The following is a 15,228-nucleotide window of genomic DNA, read 5'->3' as shown; positions in this document are numbered from 1 at the left end:
GGCAGAAAACTGTATACATAATAAATAAAGTAAAAAAAAAAAAAAAGAGTTAATAAGAAGCCTGAGCTAATGAGCCAATCAGTTTATAGTTGATGAGTTGATGTAGATCTCTGTGTGGTTTCTTTGGGACTTAACAATTGCGATTACAGGAACCAGGCAGGACAGAAACCCCCGACAACATTCTATTTAAATTAAAAAGCACTAAATTGGTACTTCACAAAGTTTATATAATTATTTATTACAGTCAGAGTCAAACACCAAAGAACGTTGCATAAACTGGAAGCTTTGCAGATTTTGAATGGTTGGGGGGACTGTAATTTGGTGGCATAATACTTGCCTGGCTTATTCAGAGCCCTAGGTTAATCCAAGCCTGACAAAGGGGGCAGGGGTAGAAAATCCATTAGATTTTCTAATTCATAATAACAAAAAGTTAAAAAACTAAGCTCCATTGTTTCATATAAAACAAACAAAAAAAAAAAACTTCTTAAAAAAGCTGGGGGAAGTGGGGACAGGGATGGTTCACGACTTTGATCCTAACACCCAGGAGGCAGAGGTAGAAGGATCTCCAAGTTCAAGGCCAGCCTGGCCTACAAAGCCAGTTCCAGCACAGCCAGGGCTACACAGAGAAACCCTGCCTTGAAAAAACAAAGACAAAAAAAAGAACAAACAAACAAATTGGGCGTAGTGGCACATACCTGTCATCCCAGCAGCGGGAAGGTGGTGGCAGGAGGATCCAGGGATTATAGCAGCCTGTACACAGCAAGTCGAGGCACTCCTGGGTTAGGAGACCCTGCCTCAAAATACTCATCAATCAATCACTAACAGATCTAATGGCCATCATCTTTAGCTATGGATAACTTTCTTCAAATTTAAAGAGATCCTGTGGGTTCCAGGCCAGCCTGGTCTACATAGCTAGTTCAAGGCCACCTGAGGTTATATGCTGAGACCATGCCTCAAAAATAAATAACTTAAATTCTAAAAGTGAAGAAGAATATAAAGGGACTTCTGCTCCTTCAAGGAAGGAGTCAACACTGAAAATGGACTCTTGTCCAAATGCACAAAGAGCTGCCACTGAGAACAGGTAACAGTCACCTTCCACAACAGAAACATCAAAATACTGAAATTCAGAAGTGAGAAATAGGGGCTACAGTAAAAATGTTTGGTTTTTTTTTTTTTTTTTCTTCAAGTTGCCAGGCATGGTTGTACTACCTGAATCAAAGCAGGAGGGTCAGAAATTCAGATGCCAACCTGGACTACTCAGTTGAGTTCGAGGCTAGCCAGGACTATGTCTCAAAACAACATAAAAAGTCCTTCTTGATGCTATAATATTAATTATATCTAGATACAGACATTATTTATATAAACCATAGCTCACTGTCAGAGTTCTTTCTTGGAAACACAGAAGAAAGCACACATAGCAGTTAGGAGGTGGGCAAGCATTTAGGGACTACAGCCACAAAACAGAACAAGAGTTCCAGGCCAGCCTGGTCCACAAAGCATGTCCAGGACACCCTGGTCTACAGAGTGAGCTCCAGAACAGCCTGGGCTACACAGAGACTCTGTCTCAAAATACAAACAACAAAAAAATCTGAACACTATTTATTCTCTTCAGGACAAGTGGCCCTCTCCACGTCACTGCCATTTTTTTAATTCTGCTTCAAAAACGTGCTTTCTTCAGGGCTCCAGCATCTTTCTCCAGTTGCCACGGTAATTCTATATTCTACCTCCTTTAAAGTACAGAGACCTACCAATGTACACTATTCTGTTACACTGGAATGAATGCGAACTCTCGGAATGTCAGTTTTTTTTTCTTTTTTCTTTTTTTGCGGGGGAGAGGGGTTCAAGACAGGGTTTTTCTATAGCTTTGGTGCATGTCCTGGAACTAGCTCTTGTAGACCAGGCTGGCCTCAAACTCACAGAGATCCGCCTGCCTCAGCCTCCCGTGTGCTGGGATTAAAGGAGTGCGCCACCACTGCCCGGCTGGAATGTCAGTTTTCTAATAAATTAATGCAGATGAGAACATTTACTTATCCAGGAGCAGCCACGGCTAAACTCAGTCTCTACTCAGACTTCAGGGTCTTCTTTTACTTCATCTTCTAGAAATAAATTTGAAGGGTTGGAGAGATGGCCCAGCAGTTAAGAGCACTGGCTGTTTTCCTAGAGGACCCTGGTTCAATTCCCAGCACTGACATGGCAGCCCATAACTGTCTGTAACTCCAGTTCCAGGGCATCTAACATCTTCACACAGATGTAAAATACCAATGCACATTAAAACAATTTAAAAAGTAATAAAATAAAATGAATTTGAATATAATTTGAACAAGAAAAAATAAAATAAATCTAGCTAATTTAAAATATACTAATTTTTAAAACCTAAAGTCCACACATCAGTGTAAAATGTAGTAAAATTTGACTGAAGACAAAAATATATCAACTGATATGACTGAAAGAGAAAACTGCCCTTCTCCCAAAAATACAATCATAAGCAAGTGCGTGCGAGCCAAAATAACTTAAAAAGAAGTGTTCATCAGATACCCAGCATGTGCCCAAGACTCCTCAAAAGGCAAGTGTACAAATAAATTCACATTATGAGTTTAAATTAAATGGTCTTACCTGACTTAGGAGAAAGGTTAAGGGCAGTTTATGCAGCAGAGAAATCACTCATTGCCTTTGGAAGGACCAGGGATGGGGCTCAAATCTGGTCAATTTTCTCATCTGTAAAGGGAAGATAATTGTATGTACCCATTGAGCTGCTTAGCAGAATTAAATTAGGTATTTCAAGAAGCCATGCTTAGCATGGTACCCAGCACATAGTAATCACTTAATGCTAACTGCTATTCGAAGCAGTAAGTGGTAGTTTATTAGTATTATCATTTTCGTCTCCAGTGTGCAGGGCGAAAATGCCCTCTTCCAGCTGCTAGTGGTTTTCTGAACGGCACAGTGTAATTCTCCACTAATTCAGGCTGGAGTTACAGAATACACTGAGAGATTTCTCCTGCGATCCACAGTAGAAACTATACCCAAACCTGCTTTCTATATCTGTAAAGAGCACTTGGGGTTGATTTTCTTCGGATAGAAAACACTAACAGAAGCCAGGCCTGGTGGCGCTTAAGAGGCAGAGGCAGGTACCTCTCTGTGAATTTAAGGCCAGCCTGGTCCACATAGTCATTTCTAGGGCAGCCAGGGCTACACAGTGAAACTGTCTCAAAAAAAGAAAAGTAGCAAGTGGAACGGTGTCTGGGGCTTGGGCACTGCTTCTTCCCTACACATGGAGCGCTCAGGTTTGATTCCCTAGTAACTCTGGAGCACGCACGCTCGCACGCGCGCGCGTGCACGCGCGCACACACACACACACACACACACACACGGCTGATTTGATTAGAATAGCCATCAGCACCAGTTAATAATTCCTTACAACAAATGCTTACTGGATGCTGGGGCCCCAGTCACGACTGCTGCAGGACCAGAAGGAGAAAAAGTAAGTTGTGGCTGAACTCAGACCTTTTTTCTAAGAATCCGAGACTAATGGCTCTTCCACTACCGAGTCCATCCACTTTCCCCTCCCTTCTCCCACTAGAATTCTCTGGAGCACGTGACGCTGGAGACCACTGTCTCTTGGAAATGGTCTCTCCTGGCCTCAGCCAGTATTCTAGTGTCGTCGTGTCCCCCCTTCCCACCCAGCAGGCACTGCTGGCCAAGCTTCTTTATTTACTTTATAGCGGCCCTTGATGAAAGGCCGACGGGGCAGACGTGGGCTACAAGCAGACTTCAGCAAACTGCTCTTATGAAGGCTCCAAATCAAACAAGTTTCAGCAAGTTACTGAATAAAAAAAAAAGCAGACTTCACAGGGTGTGGTGGCTCACACCTGTAATCTACAACATTAGAGAGGTTGAGGCAGGAGGATTGCTGTAAATTCAAGTCTGTGAATTCCAGGTCACCTAGAACCAGTGTGAAATACTGTCTCAAAAAAGAACACAAGCTGGCTGGGAGAATGGCTACAAGTTCAAGGCCATCCAGAACTGTGGGAGACAGACACTTTCTCCTTCCTTTCTTAATTCTCTCTCTCTCTCTCTCTCTCTCTCTCTCTCTCTCTCTCTCTCTCTCTCTCTTTCGAGACAAGGTTTCTCAGAAGCTATGGAGTCAGTCCTGGAACTCGCTTTGTAGACCAGACTGGCCTCGAACTCAGGAGATCCTCCTGCCTCTGTCTCCTGAATGTTGGGATTAAAGGCGTGCACCACCACTGCCCAACTGAGACCTTCTCTTAATACAACAAAGAAACTAAAAACTAAAATTCAGTCCTACATCCAGACCTTCCAAGTTCTCAGGATTTAAAATTCTCAGATTTTAACATTTTCAGGCCAGCAGTGGTTGAAATTTCTAAATATTCAAGATCAAATTACTTTATAATCTGTTCTATCTATAAAGTCACCAAGTTACAAACAAAAGTATAAGGCACACAGATCATTTCCAGGGCACTTATTGCCATTTTTAATGTGCATCTGACTCCAGGATTTCAAACTCTGTACAGATTGTCCATGTACACAAATCTGTTTTCATTTCCCGACAGTCACTATCAAAGCTGCCTACTCCTACCATCCACCCCGCCAGCACCTCCACACAGCCACACTTCTGAGGCCTCTTACCCTCTAAGTGGCCTTTGCCACAGCCTGTTCTCTGGCTCACAGCCACCGTAGTTCAAACCCTCTGTCTTCTGGGGAGCCGCCGTACTGGAATTCCCTACAGTCTTGCCCCCTTTATTTTACTTACTCTTTATACTACTCCAATCTACTATAATTTAAGTAATATACTTGACCAAAGACTCTAAGGTCTTACAAGTTTTAAAGAAACCCATACTCCTTACCCCAACAGAGAAACTTGAGTCTCTACTAAGTCTCCACTCCCCTGGTCCAAGGCCACAAAGAGCCACAATTTGCAACACAGAATGCTCTATTGCCTAGGCATTTATTCAGACTTGCGGTCCCACCTCCTGAAATACCTAACTCCTCCCATTTGCTTAGGGCAGAAACCTCTGATGCAAAGCCCTCCTAGGGCCTTCCAATGCCAGAGTAGAAAAATAGGTTTCCTTCCTCCCGTTTTACCTATTTGTATCATTCAATGTTGTAAATATCAGTTTTCTAAGTTTTCTTCTCCACCAGACTAAAACTCTGTGATGGGGGAGGCGAGGAGGAAGAGCTACCTAGAGCTATGGCTTGGTTGCTTGGTAGAGTTGCTCACCAACAGTGCCACAAGTCCTGGGTTCAATAATCAATCAACAGCACCTCAGAAATAATGGTACATGCCTAAAATCTCTGCTCTGCAGGTTCCAAAGTTCAAGGTCATACTTCCTGCAGGAGACTCTGTCTTTCTTTTTAAACTGAAACAAGCAAACTAACAAACAGAAAGTCTCTGTATTGTCTGGCTAGGTGCAGACACAAGACAGTTGATCTGTTAGAGGAATAAATGACACAGGAGTCAATGAGCCTGTCACCTCCTCAGGTCACTCCAGAATAAGCCTACCAAGGCCACAAACTACCCAGGCCCTCAAAGCCACTAAAGGAACTCTAAATCTTAAGGGCAGACAGGGAGGAATGGAGGATGTCAAGTTCAAATTCACTTCAGTAGTAGAGGCTGCAAGGCTCTGGGTTCAGTGGCCAGTACCACAAGAAAATGAAAAGAAATTATTCAGGCAGTGGTGGTGCACTCGGGAAGCAAAGAATCTCTGTGAGTTCGAGGCCAGCCTGGTCTACAGCGCTCTGTAGCTCCAGCACAGGCTCCAGCACAGGCTCCACAGCCGTACTACAGAACAGGTGACGTCAGTGCTTAGCTCACCGACGGAGAAACTGAGACAAAGCCTCACTCTGTCCCTAAACACAGCTCTGGCTGACATTAAACTCATGATCCTCCTGTCTCAGCCTCTGAAGTTTACAGGTAAGCTACAGTTCCAGCCTGAAGCTAAGATTATTAATAAAGTCACTTTTAGGGAGCTGGAGAGATGGCTCAGCAGTTAAGAGCGTATGTTGTTCTTTCCTAGCACCCAATGGCAGCTCACAACTGCCTGTAACTCTAAGATCTGGCACTTCACATAGACATACATGCAGGCAAAACACCACACGCACATAAAATAAAAACTTGTAAAAATAAAATCAATTTTTAAAATATTTTTATTTCTAATCATGAGAGTATGTATGGTCTATGTGGGTTTACACACCTCTGGAGTGTCTGAGCCCCAGAATCTGAAGTTACAGTCATGAGCAATCAAATGTCATGCTGAGAATAGAACCCGGATCCTCTAGGAGAGCAGCACGTACTCTTAAGCACTGGGCCGTGTCTGCAGTCCCCGCTTTATTTTGATGTGTCCACGTATGGATATACGAATGCGTGAGTGTTGGTGCTCTCGGGAGTCCAGGAGGGCATGGGGTCACCTGCAGCAGGCCGTTGGGATCCACCAGTGTGGGTGCTGGGAACCAAACAGTTCTCTGCAAGAGCAGCAAATGCTCTTAAACACTGAACAATCTCTCCAGCCTGCCTTTAAAATAACAGTAGTAATTATTGCTGTTGTTATTATTATTATAAAAATAGTTCTCCCATGGACTCTAGAACTCACTATATACACTAGACTGACTGGGCTCAAATGCAGAGATCCACCTGCCTCTGCCTCCCTAGGATTAAGTGTCTGCCACCATTCCCAGCTTAGTGTTCCTTTTGATTTGAATAATAACATTAGTTTGAGAGGTTGTCGGAATGGCTCAGCTGGTGAAGGCACTTGTTGCCAATCCTGACGGTCTGAGCTCAGTCTGTGGGACCCACTTTGTGGAATCAGAAAACTTGACTCCTGTAAGTTGTCTTCTGACCCCACATGCATAAACACACACACACACACAAAATACAATTACATTAAAAATATTCATCTTAATTATAAGGTTTCATATCACTAGGATTAAAGACCAATTTGATTCTAAAGCCCAAACTTTGAGCCAATACAAAAGTTACCTGCAGGGGTCCAAGCTTAAGCTGTCTGCACCTCACACAAGACCAGAAGGCACTAAAATGCTACCATCCTGAGCAGGACTGATAGAGCTGCTCTCCAAATCTAGTATGAGTATGTACTATTTTTAGTAAGGGAAAAAGCAAACAAACAAGATGTTACTTAGATGGTGTTACTAAAGAACATAGGGTAGGCTAGAAGAAGCATCTAATCCTTATAGCAAGGAATTTTATTTCCCTGTCCTGTTAAAGAAACCAAAGATTAAGAAGCAACAGGACCAGAGCAGAGCACAACCCAAAGCCTGCTCCAACCACACACAACTGGACGATGGCGGGATACACAGAGCCCACCAGAAAAGGAGGTCTTCCAGAGAGGGTGGGGTGGGTGCTAACTGTGTAGCCAGGCTGGTCTTGAACCTGGGTCCTCTGGCCCTGCAGGTGTCAGGTTGTGAGACCCATCTCCAAAATAAATATGGAAATAAGGTAGATCACATTATGTGAAAGAATTAGAATCACATGGTCTGTCACCTTAAATCAGGGGAGGAAAAGCAGGAGGCATGACATTTTAACTTATGTTTCTCCCAAATCTCAAAATGGCCAGGAGCACTGTCTAAAACCAGCCTTCACGGGCCTCCGGGATACGCTCACAGCCCACTCTTGGGCCACTTTGAGAACACAGCTGTCTTCACCCTACTCTACAGCCCTGAGCCAGTCTCACCTACTGCTTCACAAAGGATCAGGTGCGGAAAGAAGCTGTCTTTAGACACAAATGCCAGGCTGTCTAAAATCCCCAAACTGAGATACTGGGAGCTAGCCCAAAAGATCTTAGCGAAAGGGAAAGAAAGTGTTTGGTTAAACTAACACTTTTAAGAGCTCACACTTCAGACTGTCTATCTAAATACAAACTTTCTATCCTCTAAACTTAGCAGCCCTGGGAGCCAGACTGAGGGCTCAGAAGTCAAGAGCGTGGGTTGCTCTGTCAGGTGACCCAGGGTTCATCCTCAGCACAAGCAACTGGAACTCCAGTTCCAGGGGATCTGACACCCTCTTCTGGCCTCCTCAAGTACAACACCCACATGGTGCAGAGCCACACCTGCAGGCAAAACACCCTAACACAAAAATAAAATAATTTTTAAAAATAGCAGCAATATGATTTTCTGGAAAGAAAAAAAATGGAGATGGGCTCCACAAATTTCTTTATGAAATCTTTCAGAGCAAAGAAAAGTTGAGTTATAAACTTCTACTTTTTAAACAAAACAACTCACTGTGAAAAAGACAGTCCTTTTTCAATTAAAATAATTCAGCATGTTCCCAGAAAGTCTCTTATTAGTTTGAAATAAAATTAACTTTGAAGACAACAAATCAACCATTTCTTTAGGAATAAAACAGCCCATGAATGGGTTACAACAAGGAATTAAAATGTTTGGGACAGGATGTGGGGGGAAAAACCATCAAACTTTCAGTATTTGTACATATATAGTTTCTGAAACTCTAAAGAATATGAAGCTTAAGATAAGCACTAAATACATGGACCTCTCAGTTTGAGGCCAGTCGGGTCTAAGAGTGAGTTCTAGGACTACAGAGACACCCTGTCTCGAAAAACAAACAGCACAACAAATGAACACAAAAACATATTATAAAATAGTAAGATTTCCTTCGACTTTTAAAATATCCTGGGAAAGGGGGACTGAGAATGAGTTTTTTCTATACGGTTTGCTCTAAAAGTAAGGGCCATAACAGGAATAATGGCTTTGCTATACACATGCATGAAATGCCCTAGTCAATAAGCAATTTCAATTAATCAATAACGTAAAACGACCATTACATGTAATTTGCATTTTAATACCAAATCCATACCATCTTCAAATATCAAGACTTTCTTAGGCACAAGTCTAAATGGCTGGCCATCTAACACTGAGAAAACAGAGCTCTGTTTTAGCCAGACAAAAGCCAAGGATCCTTGGTAAGAACCATGTAAGGAGCCTCACTGTGATGCCTGAGAGAAGTCAGACCAAGTCATGATTACCCCCGGCTTCTACAACTGACAGGCAGTTTTTCTCTACTACTGAGTGATCAGAACATGGACTGCCTCTGCCAGCAATCTCCAACCTGCAAACACACACACACAGAGACACACACACACACACACACAGACCCAAGCTCTACTAATAAAGGGGTCAAATGAACTTGCCACACATGCCCACGATGGGCTGGAGGTGGCCGGGCCATGCACGCTGCAATTTCAACACTAAACAACAACCAGAAGGCGGTCAGCTGTAGCCCAGCCTAGCCTTGAAAAGTAGGAAATCTAGATTTTGAAATTTAAGTTTACTACGTGAAAGTAAAAGAAGGGAAAAAAAAAGTTTCAGAGTTGATGGCACCAAAACCAGAACCAAAATCGAGTTCGTTTATAGGGTAGGCCAAAGTCAAAGTCTATGTTCAGTTCACAGGGCTCCTCCGCAGACCCCTGAGCTGGAGCAATCACAACTTTCAGTGTCTTAAAACCCTCTTCTCTCTAATTGTAGACAGACATCTAAGGGTATCACACAAGGCTAAACAGTTACTATCAGAACAAACCAATCACTGCTCCTTAAACTGCAGGTAGACCTTGCTTCAAAAGCCGCCCTGCCCTCCAGTTCCTTCCTCCCAATTTTGAATGCTCTGCAACGCCTGTCAGCGAGGTCCCCCCATGGCTTCAGTTTCTGAGTTGGTTTTACCGGACAGTGACCAAATCAGAAGGGGAATCTCCTACAACTGGGGGCCCGGGGGCTGCTCCGAAGCCTGCCTGGTCCTGCCCCTCGCCCTGACAGTTTGCTCTCTGCCCCTACTTACTATCTTTCTGCCCGGAGCTGTCCAGAAAGGAGGGATTGGGAGACCCAGAGGAGTCAGGGGGGGAATAAAGGTGGGAGTGATAAATGAACAAGTAACACCCCCACGGCTGTTCCGTGGGGTACGGGATTTCAAAAAGTGGGGGAGGCCGACGGGCAAAGACTGTGCAGTGGAAACAGCACCTGAACCGACCTCCTCCCTTCCCACCCCCCAAAGCCCAGTCACTAACTAATAACGCTACGAAAAACCCCTTGAAAACTTTTCCAAACCGGAAGAGAAGGCTTCTCCCCGGGCCTGCGAGCTCGTGGGGAACGGGCTGGAGTTGGCAGCCCCGAGGGGGACCGCGGGGAGTGGGGTGGGGCGCGGGCGAGGGGTGCAGGGGCGGAGTACCTCGAATGGACGGGAACTGGCGGAGAGTTTCGGGCCAGCCGAGGGCTCTCCCGCACGGCCTCGGGGGTCCCCGGCGCTAGGACCGGGGCTCCCCGGAGAGCAGCAACCCCCAATCCGGGCCTACAAGGAAACTTTCCGGGCCGCGCGGCTGCACCTGACTTCTCGCCGCCCCTCCACCCCACGCCCGCCAGGCCGCCCGCCCCGCCCCGGCCAGGCCGTCCGGAGCGCCGCCGAGGGGCGATAAATAAACCCCTCAGTTACCGGGATCCCGGGCCCGTCCGTCCGCCTGCCCGACGCTCGGGGCCGGGGGCGGCCTCACACTCTGCCGCCCGGGTCCCCGCCGCCCGGCCTTCCGCCCCGCGGGAGAGCCTGGGGCCGGCGCAGGATGCAGCCCGCCCCGCCGTCCGTCCGCCCGCCCGCCCCGAGGCCCCGGGGGACCCAGGGGCGCGGGAGGCCTGTGGCGCGGGGGCAGGGCGCGGCCGCCGCGGAGCCCGAGGCCTAGGGCGCCCCCCCACACCTCCGCGGCGCTCCCCAGGCCCGGCCCGCGCAGGCCGCGCTCGGTCCGCCGCCGGAACCCCCGCCGTAGCCGCCCGCGGGCGACCCCGAGGCCCCCAGTCCCCGGGCCCCTGCCACCCTAGCGCCGGCCCCACTCACCCTTTCATTCTCCGCCCGCGGCCTGGCGTGGGCCGGCGAATCCCCGGCCTCACGTAAGCGCGCTCGCCGCCCGCCCTGCCTGCGCGGCCCAGCCCGCCGCCCTACGGGAGCCCGGGGATGTGGGCCGGGCCTGGGGCCGCCTCTGCTTACCTTTCAGCTGCCTTTTTTTTTTTTTTCTGTTTTTTTTTTTTCTCCTCCTCCTTCCCCCCCCCTCCCCCGCCCTTCCCTCGACTGCGCTGACAGATCAGAGAGGCGCTGGCGGTGGACTAGGAAGCTCGGCTGCTACTGCTCTCCCCCTGGGCTTCGAACAAGAGGGGTGAGGATCATATTTTTATTTTGGGTCGGCGATCATTAGGGGGAAATCCCTGAATGTACTCTCCAGCCGAGAAGGCAGGGCTGCCCGGCTGCACTGGCAGGGGCAGCAGCCTCCGACAGCACCACTACAGGCACCGCGAGGACATGACACCACACAGCAGTCCTCTGCCCTCCGAAACGACAACTTTCCTACCATCTTGGAGGCAGAGCAAAGAGGAGCCAAGGGGAAAAGTGCAACCGGCTGCGGATAAAGTACAGATCTCTACCTCTCCTCTCTGGAAAAAGTCCACACTCGCGGTCTACGCCGGCGCCTAGGGGGTCTGAAAAGCGGGGAAGAAAACAAGCAAGTTCATTTGCTCCGTGGGGGGAGGGGGGAAATGTTTCTGCACCTCTGATGGAAAGAAATCTTTACAAGACACAGGTTTTACGATATTATTGTTTTCCATTTTAATTTTTCCCCCGGTGGTGACAGTGGTAGCTTAATTTTTTTTCAGACTAATTATGATTTTTCTTTGTGGCAGGCCCAAGTTCGGTATGTGGTGGTCAGTCTGTAAATTGGCACCTCAGAGACTTCAAGGTCACTTTATCGTATTTATTTTGTTGCCCGTTTATATTGTATGTATGCGTGCTTATGTTTTCAGGTTACAGTTAAGATTTTGTGGTCTTGGTATCCACGAAACTGAGGGTGCTGCAAGTCAATTGTAAAGAGATGTCTTAAAAGATAGCTGTTTATTTTTCACAGTGCAAATAAAGCACTGTGTATCTAAAGCGTCCTACAGCAGACCAAGCCTGTGGTCTGTCTGCCCAAGAAGAAAGATTACTCCACTAAACCTAGCAGTAGACTGAAAGATGCTTTGGATTTTCTTTAAGTAAAATTATTTATTAAGAATTACATCTAGGATGTCATTTATGTTACTTTCTTCAGTTTGTATAGATAGTTTAACGTTCAGGTCTTCGGTGTATTAGTACAGTTCTGTCTGCCTCTCTAACATAGAATTGAAGGGTGCGTTTGTCTTCCTAGTGTTGAAATGTTCAGAACATCCAGTGTAGTGCCAGCCTGTTGAGTAACTTTATAGACTGCAGAGATGTCATGAATTTACTTTTGGTTTTTTGAGTCCGGGTTTCTCTGTAGCTTTGGAACCTGTCCTGGAACTAGCTCTTGTAGACCACGATGACCCCGAACTCACAGAGATCTGCCTGCCTCTGTCTCCAAGTGCTGGGATTAAAGGCTTGTGCCACCACCACCCCACTGCCTGTCTGGTGACCAGCTGATTTCAATGAGCTGGAATGGAAGGAAGGCGATGACAAAGCAGGTGTGACTAGGTCAGACTGACAAGGGCCAGAGATGTGTTTTTTTTTTTTTTTTTGATAGTTATTGAGTTCTACATTTTTCTCTGCTCCCCTCCCTGCCTCTCCTTCCACAAGATCCCCATGCTCCCAATTTACTCAGGAGATCTTGTCTTCTTCTACTTTCTACTTCCCATGTAGATTAGATCTATGTAAGTCTCTCTTAGTGTCCTCATTGTTGTCTAAGTTCTCTGGGATTGTGGTTTGTAGGCTGCTTTCTTTGTTTTATGTTTAAAAACCACTTATGAGTAAGTACATGTGATAATTGTTTTTCTGTGTCTCAGTTACATCACTCAAAATAATGTTTTCTAGCTCCATCCATTTTCCTGCAAAATTCAAGCTGTCATTTTTTTCTGCTGTGTAGTACTCCATTGTATAAATGTCCCACATTTTCCTTATCCATTCTCCGATCAACGGGCATATAGGTTGTTTTCAGGTTCTGGCTATGACAAACAATGCTGCTATGAACATAGTTGAACACATGTCCTTGTGGCATGATTGAGCATCCTTTGGATATATACCCAAAAGTGGTATTACTGGAAGGTTGTTTCCTAATTTTCTGAGAAATCGCCACACTGACATTCAAAGGGGCTGTACCAGCTTGCATTCCCACCAGCAATGCAGAAGTGTTCCCTTTTCCCCACAACCTCTCCAGCATAAGTTGTCATCAGTGTTTTTGATCTTGGCCATTCTTACAGGTGTAAGATGGAATCTCAGAGTTGTTTTGGTTTGCATTTCTCTGATGACTAAGGATGTCTTTCAGTCATTTTAGATTCCTCTGTTGAGAGTTCTCTGTTTAGGTCTGCACTCCATTTTTTTATTGGATTATGTGATCTTTTGGTGTCCAATTTCTTGAGTTCTTTGTATATTTTGGAGATCAGCCCTCTGTCTGATATGGAGTTAGTGAAGATCTTTTCCCATTCTGTAGGCTGGCATTTTGTCTTGTTGACAGAAGCTTTTCAGTTTCAGGAGGTCCCATTTACTAATTGTTTCTCTGAGTGTCTGTGCTGCTGGGGTTATATTTAGGAAGTGGTGTCCTGTACCAATGTGTTCAAGTGTACTTCCCACTTTTTCTTTTATAAGATTCAGTGTGGCTGGCTTTATGTTGAAGTCTTTGATCCATTTGGACTTGAGTTTTGTGCATGGTGATAGATATGGGTCTATTTTCATTCTTCTACATGTTGATATCCAGTTATGCCAGCACCACTTGTAAAATATGCTTTCTTTTTTTCATTTGATATTTTTTGCTTCTTTATCAAATATCAGGTGTTCGAAGATGTGTGGATTGATATCCGGGTCTTCTATTCGGGTCCATTGGTCCTCCTGTCTGTTCTTATGCCAGTACCAAGCTGTTTTCGGTACTGTAGCTCTGTAGTAGAGTTTGAAGTCAGGAATTGAATTTACTTTTTTAAAAAATGATTTATTTATTTTTATTTTATGTGCATTGGTGTCTTACCTGCATGTATGTCTGTGTGAAAGTGTGGAGTCCCCTGGAACTGGAGTTAAAGACAGTTGTGAGCTGCCATGTGGGTGCTGGGAATTGAACCTGGGTCCTCTGGAAGAGAAGCCAAGGAGTGCTCTTAACCACTAAGTCATCTCTCCAGCCCCAGAATTTCCTTTATTTTTCTTTTTCTTTTTCCGTAAGAGCAAACTTTAGTACATAAAGAGTATCAAAGTTAAACTGTCCTGTGTAGAGGTGACACTGAGGTGCTATATGCTGGCTCTACATAGTGGAGGATTACTTGCTGATGCATGAGGAGCGCAATAGGAAATGACCAGGCTGTTCGCATGTTCCAAGGGAATGAGGAGTTTTCATTTAAATTCATTACAAATCATTTAGGAGTAACTGATAACTCAAGTTTAAAATGCCTACTTCTGAGTAACCACTTTAAGATTAATTCAGATACTCTTTGTAGAACTTTATTATCTAAATTTGCATGTAATATCTTCTGAGAGTTTTACCTCCCTTTGATGGGAAAAACTAGAGGCATTAAAATTAGCCAGTTTCTCACACCTTGGAAACCTTACTTGTGAAGTTGTGTTATATTTACAGTTTTATTGTTTCTTTTGCTTTGTTTTGTTTGTTTTGAGATAGGATCTTGCTGTATAACCCAAGCTGACCCTGAACTCAATGTGTAGTTCAGACCTGCATTGAACTCCTAGCAATCCTCCTGCCTCTCAAGTGCTTGTATTAGTTGCATACCATACCACCTAACCCGTATTTGTTCTTTATCACGTGGACACGAAGCCCAGTAGTTGTTAGGAGAGAGTGAGTTTCCACGACTGAGATCACTGTTGGAACTGGAAAGCACGGTTGCCAGCAGTGTGCAAACCCTGCACGTGCCTTAACTTTATATAGACGATGGTCCCAGCATGCCGTGTGCTGAAGCAGCCTTAGTATTCAGTCAGTGTGCAATCAACCCTCCTGCCACCGCAGACCTGCTTGTGTGACCAGCAAAGGCCGTGGCGCTTGACTTTAGGGTTTCATTGCTGTTTCGTGTCCCGGGTTTTACATTGTCATAACCCATGTGTACCCCATCATCCCAGCTAGCCAAAATTTGGGGGATTACAGTTCAGCCAAGAAGGAAGACATCCCACTAAATCTACTGTTAGAGAAGCCAGTTGTGAAGATTTGTTAGATTTAGCATGTGGAGAGGCCCTGAGTTCCTCAAGTGGAGGTCAGAAGACAGTCTGTGGGAGTCTCTCCT

General features: G+C 45.5%; 1 protein-coding gene across 2 annotated transcripts in view; it reads right to left on the bottom strand.

Annotated features, from left to right (window-relative positions):
* Positions 1-10,358, bottom strand: part of Ino80d (INO80 complex subunit D) — a 63,008-nt gene extending 52,650 nt beyond the window's left edge. Inside the window, exons 1-2 of one of the 2 annotated variants that reach the window (XM_057762711.1) lie at positions 10,205-10,358; positions 2,614-2,715 (exon numbers count right to left, since the gene is read on the bottom strand). The gene's annotated coding sequence lies outside the window, so the exon portion shown is untranslated. Of the gene's footprint in view, positions 1-2,613; positions 2,949-10,204 lie in introns of those variants that run through there. The other variant, XM_057762712.1, reaches the window with a different exon arrangement.
* Between the last annotated feature and the right edge of the window lie 4,870 nt (positions 10,359-15,228).

This window comes from Chionomys nivalis, chromosome 2 (assembly GCF_950005125.1).
Source record: "Chionomys nivalis chromosome 2, mChiNiv1.1, whole genome shotgun sequence".
Classification (NCBI taxonomy): Eukaryota; Metazoa; Chordata; class Mammalia; order Rodentia; family Cricetidae; genus Chionomys; species Chionomys nivalis.
This window is presented reverse-complemented; position numbering and strand designations above follow the sequence as displayed.